The sequence below is a fragment of the Girardinichthys multiradiatus genome, chromosome 9 (genome assembly GCF_021462225.1).
Source record: "Girardinichthys multiradiatus isolate DD_20200921_A chromosome 9, DD_fGirMul_XY1, whole genome shotgun sequence".
Classification (NCBI taxonomy): domain Eukaryota; kingdom Metazoa; phylum Chordata; class Actinopteri; order Cyprinodontiformes; family Goodeidae; genus Girardinichthys; species Girardinichthys multiradiatus.
The window spans coordinates 5,064,634-5,071,015 of record NC_061802.1 but is presented as its reverse complement, the minus strand read 5'-3'; the positions used below and the strand labels follow the sequence as shown (position 1 = coordinate 5,071,015).

At 38.3% G+C, this 6,382-nt stretch overlaps 1 long non-coding RNA gene across 1 annotated transcript; it reads left to right on the top strand.

Annotated features, from left to right (window-relative positions):
• The first annotated feature begins 242 nt into the window (after positions 1-242).
• LOC124873678 lies at positions 243-6,129 on the top strand. The gene is made up of 3 exons (XR_007039599.1): positions 243-262; positions 5,795-5,863; positions 6,029-6,129. It is a non-coding gene; the product is annotated as an uncharacterized LOC124873678 (long non-coding RNA).
• The last annotated feature ends 253 nt before the right edge of the window (positions 6,130-6,382 follow it).

Genomic DNA, 6,382 nt, shown 5'->3' with positions numbered 1-6,382 from the left:
TTTCCTTTGCAGTTCTACTATATAATCAGACAACTGTTGCTATTTGTTGCACCAGCAAAAGTTGACTTTAGTTGTTGTTTAGAGTAGTCAATGTCTTACCAGCAGTAAGCCAGTGTTAGGCAGCTTATAAATTACAACCATAGCCTTTAAAACCTGTACAACTGATTTTTTACATGGTTCTATTTTGCCATCAGATACAATTTGGCTCAAAATTCTTCATACCACTGGCAGATAAAGATTGAGGCAGTTTCACACCTGTTTGGTAAGTTTTCAATGGAACATAAATTGTTTCCTCAAATTTCTGAACGAATAGGCTGTTCCCAGAGTGCTGTATCAAGGCACCTCAGTGGGAAGTCTGTGGGAAGGAAAAAGTGTGGCAGAAAACGCTGCACAACGAGAAGAGGTGACCGGACCCTGAGGAAGATTGTGGAGAAGGGCCGATTCCAGACCTTGGGGGACCTGCGGAAGCAGTGGACTGAGTCTGGAGTAGAAACATCCAGAGCCACCGTGCACAGGACGTGTGCAGGAAATGGGCTACAGGTGCCAGCATTCCCCAGGTCAAGCCACTTTTGAACCAGAAACAGCGGCAGAAGCGCCTGACCTGGGCTACAGAGAAGCAGCACTGGACTGTTGCTCAGTGGTCCAAAGTACTTTTTTCGGATGAAAGCAAATTCTGCATGTCATTCGGAAATCAAGGTGCCAGAAGTCTGGAGGAAGACTGGGGAGAAGGAAATGCCAAAATGCCAGAAGTCCAGTGTCAAGTACCCACAGTCAGTGATGGTCTGGGGTGCCGTGTCAGCTGCTGGTGTTGGTCCACTGTGTTTTATCAAGGGCAGGGTCAATGCAGCTAGCTATCAGGAGATTTTGGAGCACTTCATGCTTCCATCTGCTCAAAAGCTTTATGGAGATGAAGATTTCATTTTTCAGCACGACCTGGCACCTGCTCCCAGTGCCAAAACCACTGGTAAATGGTTTACTGACCATGGTATCACTGTGCTCAATTGGCCTGCCAACTCTCCTGACCTGAACCCCATAGAGAATCTGTGGGATATTGTGAAGAGAACGTTGAGAGACTCAAGACCCAACACTCTGGATGAGCTAAAGGCCGCTATCGAAGCATCCTGGGCCTCCATAAGACCTCAGCAGTGCCACAGGCTGATTGCCTCCATGCCACGCCGCATTGAAGCAGTCATTTCTGCAAAAGGATTCCCGACCAAGTATTGAGTGCATAACTGTACATGATTATTTGAAGGTTGACGTTTTTGGAATTAAAAACACTTTTCTTTTATTGGTCGGATGAAATATGCTAATTTTGTGAGATAGGAATTTTGGGTTTTCATGAGCTGTATGCCAAAATCATCCGTATTAAGACCATAAAAGACCTGAAATATTTCAGTTAGTGTGCAATGAATCTAAAATATATGAATGTTAAATTTTCATCATGACATTATGGAAAATAATGAACTTTATCACATTATGTTAATATTTTGAGAAGGACCTGTAGTTACATAATCTTTTTTGCTTTGCACACATGTGCCCCCTGACAGCAACACAACCAACATGACTCTTCACAACAAGTAAATTTCATCATTACTTAATGGATGTTGGACTGGACAAACCTTGATGCAGCCTACCAAAAAATATTTAAACTGGATTACCCTGAGAGGTACTTGTTTCTACACAAGGGAAAATTACATTGAATTACATTAACACAATGAAAAACCCTGGTTAGGATCAAAAGTAGAAGGTGTCTCCAGACTAGATGATGAGAACTTGAGTGAGCATCCCGTCTTGAAGCAAATATGTTCCAAAACTTTCCTGCACAGAAGAGATCTCTTTTCACGATGCAGGCCATGGTAGCCTGTATACTACAGCAGTTAGGTAAAACTAAAGGTAGTCTCCCTTTAATTGCAGAATACTAGCTAATTTTATCCTGAGATGCATGTTATCTTTGTTCATAATGCAAACAAAATGTGTAAGCCAAAAATATTGCAGTTAGGAAGACTTTAAATAAAAGTTTACTGAATGTCCAGTAAAGGGAGTTAGCAAGCTTTACAATCTTATTTAGCCCTCCGTCATAAGTTCAATTTATAAACATTTTAAAGATATAATTTCTTATATTGTTTTGTTTAGGTTTGAAGAATTGCCAACTTATTACAAGGTGCAAAGACATAAAGCATAAAACATGTTAAGCCTCTGTGGAGGGCTTGTAAACACGGTGGAAACTTAGACTTGCCATAATACTGTAAATTAGTGCTTTTACTCAAACACCAACAGAACAGAAACTAAGTGTTTCTTAATGTTTCTGCTTGTGGTTCTTTAGTCCTGTTCCTTAGAAATTTTATCAATCCTCATATGGTTCTGACCATCTTATGTGGAACATTTGTGAGATTGCTTCGTTCATCCTGAGCTGCAGCTCTTCCCCATTTAGTTTTTTTGTTGTTAATTACTTTAGTATTTTAAGCTACTCATAAAATAAGAATGTTTCTGCCACTCAGTGGGGTCCACTGAAAACCTTATGCCAATGTGAGATGTACATGATGATGTCAGGTGCATGAAGTCTGTTAGTAAATTACTTAAAACAAGCGTTTCCATGTAGCTGGTTGTCTACCATACCTTTTATTAAACTGTGATTTGGAGCGTTGTTCCAGTTAATGTCATGCAGTCTGAAAATATTTAGTAAATACTTTGAATTTAGTGTGAAACACTTTGTTGAAATGTGTAGTGTAGCAATCACAGTCTGGCGTAACCCTATGCCCAGTCCTTGTTTGGTCTTTCTTCCTTGTGAAACTCTGATCCATATTTGTTTTTCTCGGTTGTGAAACGTTCCCTTTTCTGTGTTGAATTTTCTGTTCACTGAGGTTATTCAAACACTCAGAAATACAAATGAACACTTACACTTAGCCAGACACACAAATTGCCCATTTTGCAAACACACACGCATTTGAGCAAACTTGTACAGACCTCCTGCAGTGTAGAATTTGATGATAACTAGTGTTAGGTGGACAGGTGAGAGGGTCATATAGTAGCAGTGGGAAAAGCTGTTATCAGCTTACTGTGTTCCCACACACACACACACACACACACACACACACACACACACACACACACACACACACACACACACACACACACACACACACACACACACACACATAAGGTTATCACCCTTTCTCGTTCCCACACACTCACCTTACATCATTACCTGGCTGTAGGAGCCAATCAGCCAATCGCAACCTGAGGCTTCAGTCAGGTGACCCGATCAGGAAACTCTAGTAGCGAGATGAGGTTACACTCACCCCTGCTCTGATAACAACTCTCTGTCTATCCCTCTCGCCCTCTTTTTCCTTTCCCCTGCTCTGCAATTTACAGATTCAGTTTCACCTTTGCTTTCATGCTAAGCTGTTGGATCCCAAAGTCTGATGAATCTGTGTGTGTGTGTGTGTGTGTGTGTGTGTGTGTGTGTGTGTGTGTGTGTGTGTTTGCTGTTCTCGGATTAAATACTTTGACATGTGTGAACAGCCAACAACAAAACTTTGCTCCTTATAATGTTTCTGAAGCCCTTATACTAAGCTTTATTTTCAGATAGACAAAGTCAGTCTTGACATGCAGACAAAATATGACAGTTCAGATCAGCGTGGGCAGCATTTTGTTTTCAAATGGTCATATAGATTTAATTTAAGTAGTTAATGTGCCATACACTAAATGGAAAAGAATATAAGACCTTTTGAAGCATAGTTGAGATGCTAGTTCTGCTTGAATGCGAAGATAATCTCTTAGCATGTAAAACTGAACTGACATGTTTGATAAGTTATTAAAATGTTCACGCGTGGCTCATTTACTGTTGATTCTCTCTTCAGGTGGATCTTCAGGTCTGGATCTGCTAACATGAACTCGGTTTAAATGAACTCGGTGACTAGATAAATCAAACTTAGTCGGAGCTGCTCAACCAGCAACAAACCTATAACCTCTGTAACTATCTGTCAGTGCATGTTTGTTTTCATTCTTTGCTGGATCAGTTTGGAAGTATAATGCAGTTACTGCAGTTACAGACGATTTACTTTCTTCCATTTTTATTCTTCCAAATTCTACATGCTTTACAATGTAAAACATTTTTTACTTAAGAGGCGTCTAATCATTTGGATAATGCATACAAATTCGAAATTCCAATTGTAAAAATACACAAAATTTATGTGATTAAATAAAATGTATTAAATTATTACTTTGAAGTATTCACAGAAACCTAAAATATGCTACATTTCATCCGTATTACAGGTCTAAGTTAGTGTGATTGTGTCCTATTTTTACTTACTCACTCATGACTTTCAGGATTTCTTTTATTTCTAGAGTCTCTTTTATTTCTGGAGTCTTGAATAAAGGTGCATCTTAGTCCTGGATAGGAACTGTGGATGAGGGCCAAGTTTGCTAAGTTTAATTAGCTTTGCATGTCAGGATTTGGGTGCCTCCTCCCTGTGAATATCATTCTAATGGTTGGAAATGTTTATTTTATTTGTCAAAATCCACAACATATGACACAAATCATAGGGCCCTAATATTTATTATTTATTATTATTTAATATTTGTATTATTTGACAACAATAAATGATTACAACATATTCAGTTGGTTCTATTTGTTTGTGATCATTCAAAGCTGAAGTTAAAAGTGAAAATCTGTATGAGATTCTGTAAATTTAATTTAAAAAAAACATTTAATTACGTAAAGTAAAAGTCCTAGGACTGTTCACAGTTTCCACAACAGTCATTTATTCTATCCTGAGTTTCTTTGATTTAAATTGTTTGTTGGCATTTGAGGACATAAGGTAAACTCAGATTGGCTCATTTTGTCCCCATCGGGTCAAACATAGAAGGAAATCATAATGTATTATAATGAATAATTTCTATTCTAATCAGCCTTCATAATTCTTTTTTCCAACTATTGTCCATTAGGATTTTGTTTATTTGTTTTGGGAAACTTGTTGCTGTGACAATATGTACAGTAATTTGAGACCTGCGCTATGCGTTCCTCAGGATCTTCTTGCATGTAACAATTATGAGCATATCAAACATTTTCTATCAGTCAGGGGTCAGTTAGCACTAGAGGGAGACAGAGGATGAGTTTGGGAGAAGGAACCCTTTAAATCTAACAGTAGCAGTTTGGGGTTATTTTATTCACATAACATGGTCTAAAGTGTTATATGTTCACAACCTGACAAAATAATAGACCAGAAAAAGAAGCAAGCCCTCTAGTCTGAGAAATAAATTTTCTATCCTGCTTATTTTGAGACATTGCAGAATCTTATCAAAAATATCAAAAAGAAAATGAGCTCCTTGACAAATTTGACTCAAAACAAAGGAAGTTTTGTCTTTGAATAAATTAAAGGTATAGCACTACTACCATAATATTTTAAGAACATGTTGTGTTTTCTGTCTAAGTTAACGTTCCTTTTACACCAGGACAGCCGAACTTCTAGTAAAATTTGGTTTTCTTTCTGGGAGCTTGGAGGCTCTAGCATGGCCATCATGTGCATACAAGGAGAAATGTTGTGTTATGGGAATACCTTGTACCTTACAATTCAAAATACTGTAATAGAACAACTTTAATGATGGATTTGACTGTAAACTAACTTTAAACCTACTGTGATTTTAGATGTTCTGACAATATTTGCATTATAGATATCTTATGTTCACAATTAGGTAAAGATTTCAAGACTTGCTGTATATCTGACGAACATTTTTTTAAGTGAAAAATAAAATAACTTCATACAAAAGGTTTTGATGGTCTTTATCTATCCAGTTTTTTCCTCTCCATGCATCTTTAAAGGAGATGAAGTTTCACCAGAATCTCTACTGTCATCCTCTCAAGGTCAGTAACCTAATATTGATCCATATTCCTGAATGTTTGCTGGTTGGTGGAGGTGCAGGTTGCAACGCTGAGAGATTTGTCACATAGGTGAAGGTTATGGATCAGTGCTGTGATCTGCTGACAGTGAGTGACAAGACTCCTCTCCTGTCTTATTATGTGTAACAGGACTCCAGTACCTGAGCGTAGCCCTGACCCTAAGACCTCTGACCCCACCTGCCAGGTCATTCTCATGCCACCTTAACCTGCACTGAAACCAGAGAGCGCTGCGGGGGAGAGGAAGTGAGTCTGCATCAAACGGTTAAATCCAGGTGTAATTAAACTTTTTTCTCTTGTTCATCACTGCAATATGGGGTTGGATTCAGTTAAAGGGACATAAAAGCCAACATGTGCATCTGTGACTGGAAAAGTTCTCCTTCATCAAACTCCAATGAAAGTTTATCATAAATCAAGTGCAGCTGTTGAAAAGGTACTTAAAACCATTATAAAGTATTTAAAAATCAGTCTCAAAATCCATCCAAA